At 38.4% G+C, this 17513-nt stretch overlaps 1 protein-coding gene across 1 annotated transcript in view; it reads left to right on the forward strand.

Moving 5' to 3' along the window:
• Positions 1-17513, forward strand: part of RGS6 (regulator of G protein signaling 6) — a 541364-nt gene that overhangs the window by 384123 nt on the left and 139728 nt on the right. The window lies entirely within an intron of this gene.

Consider the following 17513-nt stretch of genomic DNA (forward strand, 5'->3'; position numbering starts at 1 on the left):
AACACAGGAGATAGTCATTACAATACAATCCCTCCCTTAAAAAGTGAAAAATTAAGAGCTATAAGGGGTGAGGCTTAGCAAATAAATGTTCCCTAAGGGAAAGTAGATGGAGTATTGGGGAGAGAAGAAGGAAGGAAAGATTAAAGGAGAACCCAACATTAGATCAAAAGTCAAGGCTCACTGGCTCATTCATAAGAACTGAAAATCCATGCCCAACCACCCTACCTTCCAGAAGCTTCAGATTTCTGAGCAAGGTGCCCACAGAAAGGGCACATCACGGTCATCCTACTACCCCCTTTTCAGGGCAGCAGATCAGCCTCCTCACACTTTCCTTTTCAAGTAGTAAGTAGGTAACAAAGATGATAGTTGGAGTCAAGGTGGTGAGGTATCTGAATTTCTAACTTCCAGCATGCCAGCTCTATCCATGCCCCACCTGCCCTGCAGGTGATAGCCATATCCTGGGCAGAATGCCTGCCCGCTCCAGGAGAGCAGCCAGATTGCACAGCCTTGCCCAGCTGTCACAGACTGTCATTCCAGGATAATGCTCTGTCACCTGAATGTCATAAAGAATTTTCCAGAGACTTTGGAAATTTATTTCTTCCAGGCCAACCTCAGAAACACAAATTCTTAACATGTAAGAGCCAAAAATCTAGTCTCACTTATTCTTGCAGACAGGAAAACTGAGTCTCAGAGACATGATGTAATGTGCTCAAAAATTGCACAGTTTGTAATCCTGGCCCTTTGGGAGACCAAGGTGGGAGGATCACTTGAGGGCAGGAGTTTGAGACCAGCCTGAGCAAGAGCAAGCCCCTGTCTCTACTAAAAATAGAAATGTTAGCCAGGAATGGTGGTAGTCCCGGCTACTTGGGAGACTGAGGCAGGAGGATCACTTGTGCCCAGTAGTTGGAGGTTGCAGTGAGCTATCATGATGCCACGGCACTCTAGCCCAGGCAACGGAGCCAGACCCTGTCTCAAAAAATAAAACATAAAAAAAATAAAAATTACACAGCTTGTTAAGGACAGAACCAAGACTGGAATATGGATTCCTCACTACCATTGCAAATTGTTTCCACTACCTCATGCATAAAATTATAGACTCTTGAATTGCAACTGTTTCTTAGATGTGTCTGCTGCATTCCTCCTGAACATGAGAATCACTTGTGTAGCTTGTTTTTTCAGCATCTTCCCACATTTATCTCTGACAGCCTGTCTGAATTTGGGAATCAGCATAATCCCTGCCAAGTGCTCTCCAGCCTCATTTTAATAACCTCCAGTGATGAATGTCATCATCTCTCATTCCATCTTTGGACAACTTTGACCTTTTGAAAATTTCTTCCTTATAATGAACTTACCTGCTTCCCTGTTGCTTCAATTCATTAGTCCCAATTCTACCTCTTTCTCACAATCAAAGAATAGAGGAATGGATTTGATTAAAATTATACTCACCTGGCTCTTCCTTATGAATTTTTATTGCACAAATAATTTTCAAAAAATATACTAAGTGTATACCTGGCACTTTTATTTGGCTTATCTCAACACATTTTTTTTTTCATAAGTACATTTCTGTCTCTTTTCATGGACCACAAATTTATTTTTAGTGACTTTATGTTGACATAAACATTTGAAAGTATTTTCCTTATGGCTTCTTGTCAGTGCAGTTTGGAGTCCAGGGCTCCAAAGAGCCTGTGTAACTTGAGCTGGGCACTGTGTCCCTTGAGCTGGTCCCCAGCCGCTTTGGGCCTCAGTTTTCTCATCTGTTAATTGATAAATTTGTATTAAACAATATCTGTGGTCAATTCTGGCTTTGATTTCCTGTGATGCTTCACAGGATATGTACAAAGGTCTGTCTGAAGTTAGTGCTTTCCACTTTTCTTCTAGATGTTCTAACCGAATATACCCCTGGGTTAATCCAGGCCATTAGTTTTCTCTTAAACTGTCTTAGTCCATTTTCTATTGCTAGAACAGAATACCACAACTGGGTAATTTATAAAGAAAGGAAATGTACTTCTTACAGTTCTAGAGACCTGGAAGTCCAAGAATGTGGAGTCAGCATCTGGTGAGGATTATCCCAGGGAAGTGGAAGAACACACATGAGGCAGGAAAGAAAAAGGGGGCAGAACTCATACTTTTATCGGGAACCCACTCCCTTCAAAGTAACCCACTCCCATGATAATGGCATCAATTCATTCATGAGGGTGGAGCCCTCATGATTGAATCACCTCTTCAAGGTCCCACCTTTTAATACTCTTACAACAGTAATTAAATTTCAACATGAATTTTGGAAGGGACATTCCGACCATTGCACTGTGGTACTCCCAGATCATAAAACAAGAGAACCAGGTTAGGGAAGCTGAGGATGACCCCAAAGTAGTCAACATTCTTAGCCTTTGTTATTCTCTTTCTGCTTCTATATCACTGAAAGGAAAAAAAACTAGAAAAATGCCACAAAATAGACATAATTTGTTGGGTGCATGAGGTGGGCTGAATAACTACCCCCAAAGATATTAACTCCTAATTCTTTAAATCTGTAAATATTAGCTTATGTTAATAAAGGGTCTTTGCAGGTGTGATTAAGTTAAGGATATTTATATGGGGAGATTATCCTGGATTATCTGGGTGGGCCCTAAATGCAATCACATGTATCCTTATAAAAAGAGAGTCAGAGGCAGGGCACGGTGGCCTATAATCCTAGCACTTTGGGTTGGGAGACTGAGGTGGGAGGATCACTTGCGGTCAGGAGTTCATGACCCCATCTCTACAAAAATTAGAAAAATTAGCTGGGCGTGGTGGCCTGTGCCTGTAGTCCCAGCTACTCAGGAGAATGAGGCAGGAGGATCACTTAATTCCAGGAGTTTGAGGTTGCTGTGAGCTATGATGACACCACCGTACTCTAGCCAAGGCAACAAAGCAAGACTCTGTCTGGAAAAAAAAAAAAAAAAGGAAAATTTGATACAGACAGAAGAGGAAAAGGCTGTGTGACCTCAGAGGCAGAAATTGGATCCAGAATCTTCTCTAGACCGTCCGGAGGGAGTACGGCCCTAGCAACACCTTGATTTTGGCCCAGTGGAACCAATTTTGGCCTTCTGGCCTCTAGAGCTGTGAGATGATACATTTCTGTTGTTATAAGCCACAAAATGTGTGGTGATTTATTACAGCAGCCATAGAAAACTAATATAGTGACAAAATTGCACTAAACACATTAATGAGAGATAAATGACAGAGCTATTTTTTTAGAAAATTGAGATGTTAATAATTGAAAACAAGAAACAAGCAAAAGTTTACAAATAGTTTTCTTCCAAATCTTAGGGGAAAAATATATATTATAATAATATTGAAAGCAAATTGCACTGACATAAACTTATGTAGTATAATTATTCCATGAATAGTCAGCTTACATTGCTTAATGTTATAACACAAATTGTATTTGTCCAGGTCTTAATGCAGTTTAAAATATCTTTCAGATATCCTAAGTAATTATATTATTCCTACATTTGTGGTGGATTAAATCAATTATAAGTACATAAAATCTAGATTATTTTTCATTAGCATGCCAGAATTTATACATATATATTTATACATATATATATATATGTATATATTCACATATTCACTTTGAGAAGTGGCATATTTATTTCCAGAATGCTTTCATTGCTTTGATTATTTCCAGATTTTCTCTCTGGTAAGAGTTTTTAAAGCTTCTAGAACTTGTTTAAATATCCTCAACAGAAGCAAACCATAAATCCATATTCGTACATCCATATAACCAAAATTTATTTGGGGATTTCTGCTTTGGGGAATAGACTAGTCTACTCAGAACAATTTTCTGGATGAGAACAATTATAAAGGCCACAAAAATATCAACTTAATGTGATTGGAGAGTTAAGAGAATGAAGAATTACTAGGCCAAGATTCATGATGATATAACGATCCATAGATGTGATCCTGGCTGTGGGTGCTGTGTTTTCCCCTGGGGACATTTGACAATCCAAGAGAGAACCTGTGGAAGTGTCTAGGCCTTTATTGCGGCCCACGGGCATTATCCCTTAGGCTTTCCTGTGGGGGTTGTGATTGGCTAGTTTAAAGGGGAGAACTTATTTACATGACTCTGGCGTCGGTCATTCGGTTTTACCGTGGTCAGCCTCTGTGGGCTGTGTTGGGTTTGAGTCAGCGAGGTGAGGAACAAGTGGGCTACACTGCAAACCACAGCAGGGGGGTTTTAACTAGGCCAAAGGTGATGAGATACACCTGTATTAACTGTAACCTGTATTAACTTAGGCCTAAAAGTGGATGCCAAGGCAGCAACTCTATTAAACCAATTCATGACGGGCAGGGATTGCCATTTACCTGGAAGGGGCAAGGAATACATTGTGATTGGGACAACACATGCAAGGGAGTACTGGAGTGTTGAAAAAAAAATTTTTTTAGGTTTTATGGTAACATGATTTTTTTAAAAAATAATTTAAACTGTATATACAGTGTTGGTTTTGAACACTTTTCTGTTTGTGTAATATTTCACAATAAAAAAGTAGCTTTCCTTTTTCTTTTTTCTTTTGTTTTACAAAAAGTAATTTATAGTCAGTTTGGTGAATAAGTCCTGTAAATCAAAGAGGGAAATGCCAATTTTTGTTTAAATAAGGTGTGACTCTGAGTAAATGAAATTAGTTTTCTTGTTATCCTTAAACCCCAAAAGGGTTTCCAAAAACATCTGTAGCACAGGCCATGCTGATTGAAAGAAGGCTTGTCTTCTGTTGGCCACTCTGAAATAGACGATGCTCAATTAAATATTTATTATTCCGAGGTTGCCTTAACAAATACAACTCCACTGCCACACAGTTTCTTTAAATCTGTGCATTTTTACTTTCTCCTTATGAGGTTCATTTTAGTAACAACATCCTGAAACCCTGTCAAGTTAAAATTGTGAAAGCAAAAGGCATAACTCTGATGTTCCTGGCCTTTATGTCATTAAAATCTTACTCTAAATGTCACATTAATTCATCTTTTCCGTATTTTTTCTTGTTTTATTTTTTTCCATTTGAGAAGAAATGCTAAGTGGGACGAAGGAAGGAAAAGACAGGTCATTGATTAAAATTAGGAATACACCATACATACAGCTCTCTAATTATACTCTAAAAATTCTTTTTAAGCATTTCTGTAAAAAATTCTATCTCTGATGAGATAAAATTTGAGACGGGAATAAGATCCAGAGTTAATGAAGCTGACCTGGGGTCACTGAGTCTTTTTTTAAAGAAAGAATCAGGAAACTACATCGTGCCCTGTAACAAGGGGTTGTGTTAGCAACAATGACTACAGATTTCATTGTGTCAACTATTGTAGCGCTGAATTCTATACACTCAGATGGCTGGATGTGGTGCTGGTAGAAGACCCTAGACCATGTTGCTGGCCAGAGTCTATGCCACGATTGTGACTATGGAGACAACTAATTTTCAGCTTAGTTCCTTGTGCAGTTTATTTTGTTACTGTGTTCTACTCAGGACAATGGTGCCAGATAATGTTTTAATTTATGGAAACACAAAACATTTTTACTGGCATGTTAAATAATTATGGGATGTATTATGTATACAAAATTTAGAAAGGTAAATTTAGAAGTTGTCACTATATAATTGTCATCTATATAGGCTTTCTTTCTCTTAAACATATTGGCTTTAATAAGACATGGTTTGTACAAATAAAGTCTAATTCTATCCTCAGCTGCAGCCAGAGAACATTTGAAGTTATCTTTATATAAAACTTGGATTAAAACACTTAGCCTAGTTTTTAGTTCTAAGGTATCATTTTCTAGATCCAGGAACAATATCATTGTCTCTATTATTGCCTTCTCAATTTAAAGACATAATAGTTGATAATGTTCCTGAGTTGATTAAAAGTATCAGTCCTCATATTCCAAAAGAGTTCTATCCTATATAGTCCTCAGATAATATGTCCCTGGAGTATTATATCTCCTGAGCATTAATAACAGAAACATTTGTTGAACTTAGTCGATTAATAACATTCATCAACTACCAATATTGTCTAAAACCTCCCACCTTTATCCACATATGTACAAGCAAACTGCTGGGGTGGTTTGGAAGGTAGATTACGGAGTCAAAAGAGGGAACTCTACAGATTCAGTTTATAGGTTTTCCTAAACAACACTGTCTGAGTCCAAGTATTTCCTCCCACTAAGCCAAATGAGGAGGGCTCTGTGAGAATCCCTGGTAATGATTAGGGGTGCCACAAGAAGGAGATATTAACCCCTCTCCCCAGTTGGATTCTTACTGAGCTGTCGGACCTGTAGCTCTTCCCTGCTTCTGCTGCCAGAGAGGAAAATGTGGAAAAATTCACGGGAAGTTTGCCAGGTGCCTCTTGGAGTTTGTGAATATATGTGAACTGAAATTGATGTCTGCTTCTTGAAGCTAAGAAGCAGATAGGGTAGCCCACACCAACAGGCCTACAGGAACCGTAGTGTCATATGACGCCAGTGGAGGAAGATATGGAGCACTGACACTGCCCCAGGATCCCCATGACCCTTGGAAGCACAAGGAAGGATCACCATGGAGACTGAAGAAGAAGAGAGAGAAGGAGAAGAAGTGAAGGAGCAGAGCCCACCCTGTTCCACTGCAGGGTCCTCCAGACAGACCTGGTAGAAGGGAAAGAAATACAAGTTAAAATGGGATTGAAATTTCAAATGGAACTACCTTGCAAGTGACCATAAAGCTAAAAGGTCAGCCCAAGAAGTCATTAAACAATGGTAAAGGATAACTGACTTTCGTGTTTGAGGGCAATAATTAGAGAAAAGTAAAATCGTTTCACGTTGATACCTCATTGAGTTCATATTGTTTAAGAAACTGGATATAATGCCTAGTGACAAAAGGAGACTTGGACTTCTGTTTCTGGTCATTCTGTTTCAGCCAGCTAGACATCTCAGGAGCACCCTTTGGTGCAGACCACCGGCCTGGTGAAAAAGTAAAGGAAATCTTTAGAGACCTTAAAAAGGGCAGTGAGAATCCACAAAGTAAACTAGTGCCGGACTAGCATTTTCTCAGAGGACATCTGTCCATCTAGGTAGCCTAGGCCCTGGATTTTAAAGCCCATGAATATAAGTATCAAGAAAAAAATGAGTAGGGGGGCAGTCATTTCAGAAACCCCCAGAGAGCAATATCGTTATTGGTGAAGAAGGTGGAGGGGAAAGGCTTTAGAGAAGGAGATGAAGGAAATAATTTTTTTGGCTTTGATTATTAACATAGTGAAAGAAAGGGAAAAAAGTCTACCTAGATAATTCCTAATTCCAAATTCTAAGTTTCTCCTCGCTGGTGTGTCTCACTAAACCCTGTGTGGCCCCAAAATCCAAGCAAACAATTTAAACTTTCTTCATATCAGTATTACCCCCAGGTATCTGGCAGAAGCAAACCCATCTCCTCTCTGGAGGAACACACTTTAAATATGGACCACAAAGATCTCCAAATAAAAACAAAAATCACTAGAAACATAAGAAAACAAAACAACATTAGTGAATGTCAACAGAAAACACAAATGGAAGAATCTAACCCATGAAGATTGCAGACATTGGAATCATTGAATCAGTAGTAAAAAATCTCCCAACAAAGAAAAGTCTAGGACTGGATGGCTTTACTGCTGAATTTTACTGAACCCTTAAAAAATAATTAATACCAATTCCTCTCAAACTACTCCAAAAAGCTGAAGCAGAAGGACTTTTTCCTAATTCATTCTAGTAGACCAATATAACCCTGATACCAAAACCAGACAAGGACACAACAAAAAAAGAAAATGACAGGCCAATATCTCTGAGGAATATAGGTGCAAAAATCTTCATCAAAACACCAGCAAACCAAATCCAACAACATATCAAAAAGAAAATACACCATGATCAAGTGGGATTCAAGGATTTATCCCAGGGACTCAAGGATGGTTAAACATATACAAATTAATAAACATCATACGTCACATCAATAGAATGAAAGACAAAAAACATATGATCATCTCAATAGATGCAGAAAAAGCATTTGATAAAATTCAACATCGCTTCATGATAAAAACTCTCAAAATATTGGGTATAGAAAGAAAATATCTCAACATAATAAAGGCCATATATGATAAACCCACAGCTAACATCATACTGAATGGGGAAGGACTAAAAGCTTTTCCTCTAAGAACTGGAACAAGAAAAGGATGCCCACTCTTACTCAACATGGTACTGGAAGTCATAGCCAGAACAATTAGGCAAGAGAAAGAAATAAAGGACATCTAAATTGAAAAGGAAGAAGTCAAATTTTCCCTGTTTGCAGGCAATATAACATTATATTTAGAAACACCTAAAGACTCTACCAAAAAACACTCTTAGAGCTAAGTGAATTCATTAAAGTTCCAGGATACAAAATCAACATACAAAAATGAATAGCATTTCTATACATGAACAACAAACTAGCTGACAAAGAAATCAAGAAGGCATTCCCATTTACAATAGATATAAAAAATAAATAAAATATCTAGGACAGAACAGAGGACCCAGAAATTAATCCACATATCTATAGACAACTTATTTTTGACAAAAGTTTCAAGAACATTCATTTTGGGAAAAACAGTTTCTTCAATAAATGGTGCTGGGAAAACTGGATATCCATGTGCCAAAGAATGAAACTAGACCCTCACCTCTCACCCTGTACAAAAATAAACTCAAAATGGATCAAAGACCTAAAATTAAGATCAAAAACTATAAAACTTGTAGAAGAAAATACAGGGGAAACACTTCAGGACATTGGTCTTGGGAAAAATGTATGAATAAGACCTCAAAAGCACAGGCAACAGAAGTGAAAATAAACAATGGGATTATATAAAACTAAAAAACTTCTGCACAGCAAAGGAAACAATCAGTAGAGGGGAAAGACAACCTACAGAATAGAAGAAAATCTTTGTAAACTATTCATCAATAGAGGAGTAATATATCCAGAATATACAAGGAACTCAAACATCTCAGCACCAAAAAAAAAAAAAAACCATTAAAAAAATGGGCAAATGATCTGAACAGACATTTTTCAAAAGATGACATGCATATCGACAAAAAAAATATGAAAAAATGCCAACATGGCTAATCATCAGGGAAGTGCAAACCAAAACCACAATAAGGTATCATCTCACCCCAGGTAGGACAGCTGTTATCAAAAATACAAAAAATAACATATGCTGGTGAGGATGCAGAGAAAAGGAGCTCTTATACACTGTTGGTGGGAATGTAAACTAGTACAACCACTATGGAGAACAATATGGAAGTTTCTCAAATAAATAAATAAAACTATCAGGTGATCCAGCAACCCCACTATGGGGCATTTATCCAAAGCAAAGGAAATCAGTATATTGAGAAGACATCTGTTCCCCTGTGTTTATTGCAGCGCTATTCACCTTAGCCAAGATACAGAATCAACCCAGATATTCAACAACAGATGAATGGACAAAGAAAATGTGGTGTATAAATGCCATGGAAGTTATTTGTGCTATTCAGCCACAAAAAAGAATAAAATCCTGTCATTCACAGAAACATGGATGGAACCGGACAGCATTATGTGAAGTGAAATAAGCCAGGAACGGAAAGTTAAACACTGCATGTTCTCATATGTGGAAGCTATGAAAAGTTGATCTCATAGAGGTAAAAAGTAAAACAGAGAGTAAGAGAGGCTGGGAAGAGGAGGGGGGAGTGAGGGATACACAGGGACTTTTTAAAGGATACAAAATTACAGCTAGCGAGGTGGAATAAGTTGTGGTATTCTATAGTACTGTGGGATAACTATAATTAACAGTAATATATTATATAGTTTCAAATAGCCAGAGGGAGAATATTGAATGGTCTCGATACATTCAATAGAAATGATAAGTGTTTGAGAAGACAATTACCCTGATCTGATCACTGTACATTATGTGTATCAAAATATCACTATTGACTTCATAACTATGTACAATTATTATATGTCAATTTAAAAAATAAAATAACACAAAAAAACAACTAAGAGAAAAGATATATTGGCTACTGAAAAAATGACCGACAAATGATTTCTTGGTAAAAATGGAAGCTATGAGGTAGTAGAAAAAAATCTTTAAAGTGCTTAGAGAATATAACAATTAACTCAGAATTCTACATGTAATGAAACTATCTTTCAACAACAAGAGCAAAATAAAAGGAATGTATTACTAACTATATTACAGAATATATTTCAGGAAGAAGGAAAACTATCTCAGAGGAAAAGTTTGATATGTTCAAAGGAATGATAAGCAAGAAATATGGTAAATGTGGGTTAATCTAAACAATCGTGGACTGAATAAAACAAAAACAATAGTGTCTACTGTGAGGAGTTAATAAAAAAAAATGACTTCTAATACTAGAAAACAAGAGTGTACAAACTGAGAGACGGTTGATCAATTAACATGTGTAAAGGTCTCGTATTGATTGGAAAAGGAGTAAAGATACTTAGTAGCTCTAGACTGCAACTGTCCAAGATGGTAGCCAATATTCACGCGTGACTTTTTAAATTGAAAGTAGAGTTAAATAAAATATTAAAATTATCAAAAGATACTATAAGGAAAGTGAAAAAAGCCACAAACTGGGAGATGTTTGGAACACACAAAAAAGCATTAGGATCATGAATATATAAAAAACTTCTAAAAACTAAGGAAAGAGCAAACAGCACTATAGAAAAATGGGCAAAACTGAAAAAACATTTCATAGAAGAGGAAATATAAATGACCAGTAAGCATATAACAGTTGTTGAATGTCATTAATAATCATGGAAATGTACATTAAAACTACAGTGAGATATCATTTCAACTCACCAAACTGGAAAAAATCAAGGACTCTGACCATGCCAGGGATGCACAAGTACATAGGGCAAAGGGAATGCTAATCTAGTGCTGGTGGAAGTGTAAATCGACAAACCACATTCGACAACATTGTGGCAATGCCTATCCAAGTTGAACTCATGCATATTTTATGACTTGGCATCTCCACTACTAGGAATATATTACAGAGAAGACTTTGTGCAAGTGAGCAAGGACATTTATGTTGGCAGCACTGTTCATATTAGCAAAATTCTGGAATAATCTGGGCATGGCCTTTGGCTCTAGAATGAAAAGAGAAAGCAGGTTATGAAGTCATATACACTTATATACAGCTGTAAAAATGAATTCTTTATAGGCTTTAACATAGATAAAATTGAAAAACTTATTGACAAAAAAATAAGCAAGCAACAGGATATTTCATGATCCCATTTGTATAAAATTTAAAATCAGACAAAATTAGTATTGTGTTATTTAGAGATTCCTGCATATTTGGCTAAATGGTAAAAATACAAACTCTAAGAGGGGCTAGCTCTTGTAGGGAGAGTAGAGAACAAGAAATGCTTAAGGGGGGAGGTATACAGGGATCTCAAAGTATACTCATCATGTTTTCTTATAATTACCAGGTGGTAGGGACATGGATGGCCATTTTATTGTTTTTAAATATGTCTGTACTTTATACCTTTATATGTTTATGATATATTTCACAATGAAACTTTTTTCAGCAGTTTACAAATGTATTTTTATATACGCTATAATTACAGCTATGTAAAAATTGTGTGTACATGCACATAACTAGGTGTGTGGATGGATGAGGGAGAGAGATTGATTTTATTAAATGAATACCGTGAGGTGAGACTTAGTGAACACATTCACTTATAGAAGATGAATTTGACTTTGCTGTGCTTTTGGATTATACGCTGACTCATAAATCTAACTTTGGGCTTTCAGCAGACAAGAGATATTGAAAACCATTCAACCTTACGTGTTTTCAAACAGGCTGTATCACTTTGGGTGTCGTGTGTTTCATGCACACAGCCAAGCTTCTGTAAACAAATCTGCAACATGATCTATCTGACTGCTCTCTACTTACTATCCAATTATCAGCTATTCCACTTATTAACAGCCATAAACAGGCGATATTTCTGCCTGGAGCTGACACCCTTCCTTATGGATCACTGGTCCAGCTCTAAGATTGTGAAGGGAAGGAGAACTTCATCATCAGCACGGAGTTCTCTCACCCAATCCCTTCTGTTTTCATCCTTCCCAAAGATGGTCATGAGTCCTCCAGTGGCAAACCAAGGGCAGGCTGTGAGAGACAGCCACCCCAAATGGAGGCATTAAAAGGGGGGAAGAACTGTTAGTAGAGAATTTTAAAACAATAATAAAACAATAAAAGTTGGTCTGCTTTATGTTATCATCATGCAATTCTAAACAATGTTGATATTAAAATACTCCTCCCTGAAAAATTATTTTGTTGGTCTAAGAGTTTTAAATTGCTACAGTTACTATTAAGCTATAATAATATATATGCAATATCACCAACTGTGTGGCCGGATATTGGTCCCCTTGGGGGTGCTGCCCCCCACTCCAGGTTCCTTTCGTTCCTTCCTTTGCCTCCATTCCTCGCTAGACTGCTTTGCCCCAGAGTCCCTAAAGAATAAATGGCCTTCTGCAACGCAAATGCTGAGGACTGATTCTTGGTATGTTGGTTCTGCTGGGTCACCCCTTACAAGCAGGAAGTATAGATCACCCGCTGCTCCCTGCGGTGAAGGGCAGGACACACACTGGGTGACAAGGTGTGGTGGGAAAATCACTTAACTTACCAAACTACAATATTCCCCAGTGACACTAGAGAAAACTTATAAAGGCCCCTCCATCATCAGAGATTGAGGCTATATCTCCCATATTCCATCTCTCAATCCCCAGGGCCTGAAACACAGGCCAGAGAATATTTGGAAACTAATTGTCACAGGTAATAACAACCTCAATGGTATAATTGCGCACCTCCTAGGATCTACCGATAATTATGGGGGTGTTTTGTTTTTGTTTTTTAAGTCATTTAGACACTAACTGGTTTTCAAAAATGAAGGGGAAAAATCCACATAAAAACTGTTTGAAGAGCTTATATTCAGGTTTGAATGCTTTGTATAAATAACATTGAAGTCTAGCCCATGTGAGTAAAAATCTTAGGGTCATGTTCATTAATGAGTCTATTGAATTAATTTTCGTAAAATTTTCTGGTTCAATTGCGTATTCTAAAATTAACAATAAAAGTTGAACTTAAAGACTCAGACAGATGGTGGAAACAGCAAAGTGTAGGAAACTGGGGGAAAAAACCTTAAAAATGGGTCCCTAAAATAAATGAATACCATATAAAACAGAAGAGTATAAAGAGCCACTTTGTTAGTGGAAAGTGAAGCCTTTCCCATCAGCTATAGTGGTGTCTGGAAAAGTCCTATGTATGGATGTGACAAAAGGCTTAATGGGGAGAAGAAGGAGAGCACTGGGACAGTTATGAAAAGTTTTAATTGTAAATTTTAATTGTCTTGTGAAATGAAAGTTATCGTATACTTTTATGCACACACACGAAGTCATTCTCAGATTAAAATATTCATGTGGGACATGTTCAGAGGCAAAATGTTTAGAGGAAAAAAATGTTTGAGGAAAGCCAAAGATAGTCATTTCATAAATTTATTGTTTTACTGGTTTCCCCAAAATCATTTTATTTGTCTAATAAAAACCATATACCATGATTGCTTCCAGACAGAGGAAACCTTCAAATCATAATATTCCAGAGTGTAAAAGTCCTTGGTGATCTTCTGGTCTAGCTGACTCATTTTGCAGGCAAAGACACAGAGACTTGGACTGCTTATGTGAGCTCCCCAAGGTCCTGTGGCCAGATAGTAGCGGAATTCAGAGCTACAGCCAGATTTCTTAGCTTTTATTCCAGGGCTGAGATGTTGCAATCTGATCCTCACAGATTGCTGGCTACTTCCTTTTGGGGCCACAGATAAGCACCAATCTTCTAGAACCTTCTACTCAGACTTCATGCCCCAGGGTTTTTTACAGGGCTTATGAGAGTGTTGTCCTAGGTTAGAAGCAAAGATAGTGACATTCAAACATACCTCAGCAAATGCAAGCACATGGATAAATCAATGAACATCAGGATAGACAGCTTTTCTTATATAATTGCCCTCGGAAAGAAAGGTGAAAACTTAATCATAATTCATGAACGTGTTAATTGTTTTACTTTTCCACAGACACTCACTAATTTGTTCTGAAGCGGATGATACATTTTCAAATTCTACTTTCACTTTAAAGAAATTCAAACTTTGAGAAAAAAGTTGAAGACCGTATTGCAATTGCTTTAGTAGTTACAAATATTAGCTGTCATGACTTTGAAAAATAATTAGCAAAAATCGGCCATTGAAAAGGGAAGTCTATCTAGTACACAGCAGGCATCTTATGTGATTTAGTATTAATAATTCTTCATCTCTTACTGGGGAAAGATGCGGCACCTGTGTGCTGTTGGGATGGGCTTTCTCCACAGCGGTGAACCGGAGAGAGCCCCAAGCCTCAAATTCCTTTACATCTCAGCCCCTCAGTCATTTCCTGCTGCTCTTCCTCCGTCTTCTTCATCTGTCTAGCATCTTTTGTTTATTCACTCATTCAACTGCTATTTCTTGCGCCAAGAAGAAAAGTTAACAGCCTGCAACGGAAGGTACTAGGCGTAGGGAAAACACAAGGAACAGCCAGCCCTCCCTGCCCTTCTGGAGCTTAGAATCCAATGGAGGAAAGAAGTGTTAGACAAGAAATCACACAAACAAATGAACAGTCAAGTGTGTGCTGGTGTTCAGAGGAGAGGTAGAGCGTGATATATGAGATTACCAGGGAAGACATTGACTCAGCTGACCCAGGCGCTGAGATATGAAAACTGAGTTGGTGTTGACCTGGTGATCCAGGCAGAGGGAACAGCATGTGCAAAATCCTATTGTGAATGAGAACAGGGACTAAAAGATGATCGTGGTGGCTGGAGCAGACAGAGGAGGCAGAGGGGACACGGTATGGGGGGAAAGGTTGGGGGGCATGGAACAGTGGGAAACCATTGGAGGTTGTAAATGGGGATGACATGTCAGATATGAATTTTGAAAAGGTCACTGTCAGAGTTCAATCAGCAAAGCAGAACCACTAGGATAAAGCATTCTGTGTGTGTATGTACTTAAATATATAAATTCCATTATAAATATGCATGTGTGTGTGTGTGTATGTTTGTTGTGAGGATTTGACCTTCTGCAGTTGTGTTTGCCAGTTAGGCAGCCTCTGCAAGGCCACTATCTTCACGTCTGATCACATGACATTGGAGCTTGAAGTCCATGCAGCAGGTGGTCAGCAAGGGAAGACGGATGTGAGTAGGGAGAGCAAGGACAAGCCGGGACCCACACTCTGGCACTCGTGTCAGTTCTCACCGCCTCCCTTGATGGTGTAGCTGTCCTGCAGGATGTGGCAGCTCCTGCCATCACAGAGACAAACACACACGTCTGCCCAGAAGTCAGAGAAGCCGAAGGAAAATCCAGGGAAGGTGGCACAGTTGCAGCCTGGCTGCTGCCCCGCCCAACACGTGAGCCCAGGATAAGTGAGAGATGGGAGCTACCAAACGGCTGCGGCTTCCCTTCCCCCTCCGAATCTCACACACAAACGTGGCTTGTGGCCCACCCAAAGGAGAGCTGGGGAAAGTGGTCCAGCCTGGCCACGCTGACAATTTACAAAGCCACCCAGGCAGCCCAGCTGCAGTGCGGAAAAGGGTGTGCAAAGCCTTCCTCATTCCTCTCTGGCAATTCCCACTCTGGTCTCCTGGGCCATGTGTGCACATTCTAGGGGTGTAGCCTCTTCACTCTGCACTCCAGCTGTCCCAGAGAAAAATCTGGAATCCCCAAATGAGCTGCCAATGGGCAAAACTTGAGAAGCAGCAGCTAATAACATTACAAGTCCATTTGGCAGCAGTGCAAGCCTTCACCAACACAATTACAGCACATGGAGGTGAAAGAGACTCTTAATGGCCAAATCAAATAAAAAGTGACAGGTTTCTGAAAATAATACTGAACCCTACATGGCATGTTCATGAAACAAAGGGTCTGATTTCATTTCATCTCTGGCTTATCTGTTTAGATAGATGGAGTGTTTTTCTGCCTTGTCCTACCTAAGGATCTCCAAGCCATCCCCCACATGAAGATCTGACACATCTTGGCCCCCACTTTTCTCAGGGTGTTTAGGAGCCAGGACGGAGCCAGCAGAGAAATATTCTGTGATGTAAGATGGAATTTAGACTAAAGGTACTCGGTGGTCAACTAGTCCAGTGGTTCTTAACCCTGATGGTACATTAGAATCACAAGGAAAACCTCAGAGCCTTTGCAATGTCCAAGCTGCCTTGAGATTTCTGGGGTAGGGCCAAGGCATACTAGTTGTAAAAGCTTCTCAGTTGATTCTAATATGCAACCAGGGTCTAGAACCAGGGATCTAGTCTAATATTCTTCTCCAATAATGAAGCTAAGTCATGGAGACGTTGGATGTGCTGGCCAGAAGTGCATACAGAGAATAGAACCCAAGTCTCCCGACTCCTAAACTCATCACTTTGCACTATGTACCCTGCCATATTCCCTGTTGAAAACAGGAAGAAACATAAATTAAAGCTCCATTCTCTACTGTGTTCTGAGAGTGTGATGATTTTGAAAATACATGTTATTTTTAACAAGTAGGAAGACTGACACTTTGTCATTTACTCACATGTGTAAAGCATGTGACCCTACAGCCTTAACGCTTCCTGGCAGACTGATTCTCTTAGTTCACCTTTTCCATAGTGTGAGAAAGGGAAAGGAAAATAGACTAGTCTAGGAATGTATTGTTCAGTGGAATGCATTTTGGAGTGATTCTATAAATTACAGGAAAGCCTTAATAGCCAATAATTAGGTATCTTATAAATGGACCTATCTTAACTAGTGCATGGACACATGATCAGTCTAAAATAGGCTTGAGCCGGGAGCCTCTGTGACAGCGTGCTTGAGAGAGAGAGAATTAGATTAAGAAAACCTTTGTAAATAAGCAAAGTAAAATTCAACCTACAGTCTGTCCTCATCACATCATTAATTATTTTAAAACAAACAAAATCAAATTATTGGACATTTTCAATCTGATGGCAATAACATGATATACTAGTATCTACTTTCATCATCACCTTACTTTATTAAAAAATTTTAAACAAAAATTGCAGTATGTTTCCATGAAGACCATGTGTGCTCATTTTAAAGAATTCAAGAGTTGCAGAGAAGTTAAAAGAAAAAAGTAAAATCATTTCCCAAATCTCACATTCCAAAGATAATGATCTTGAGCATTAGGTGGACATCATTTCATACTCTTTCAAGGATTATGTAGAAATGTGTGTATGTGTGTGTGTGTGTGTGTGTGTGTGTGTGTACATATACAGATACATCTATACGAGAGAGAACCTGGCTAGCTGGACAGATGGATATATAAATGGGATCATACTCTAATGCCTTTTGAATTCAAAAAATATATACTCAGGTTAGTTTTGCTTATATACAGAAGTAAAAGAAATCAAAGTAACACTGGAGGGATTCTGATCCTCATATAAATGTTCTTTGTTATCCAACATACTG

This window comes from Eulemur rufifrons, chromosome 2 (genome assembly GCF_041146395.1).
Source record: "Eulemur rufifrons isolate Redbay chromosome 2, OSU_ERuf_1, whole genome shotgun sequence".
Classification (NCBI taxonomy): Eukaryota; Metazoa; Chordata; class Mammalia; order Primates; family Lemuridae; genus Eulemur; species Eulemur rufifrons.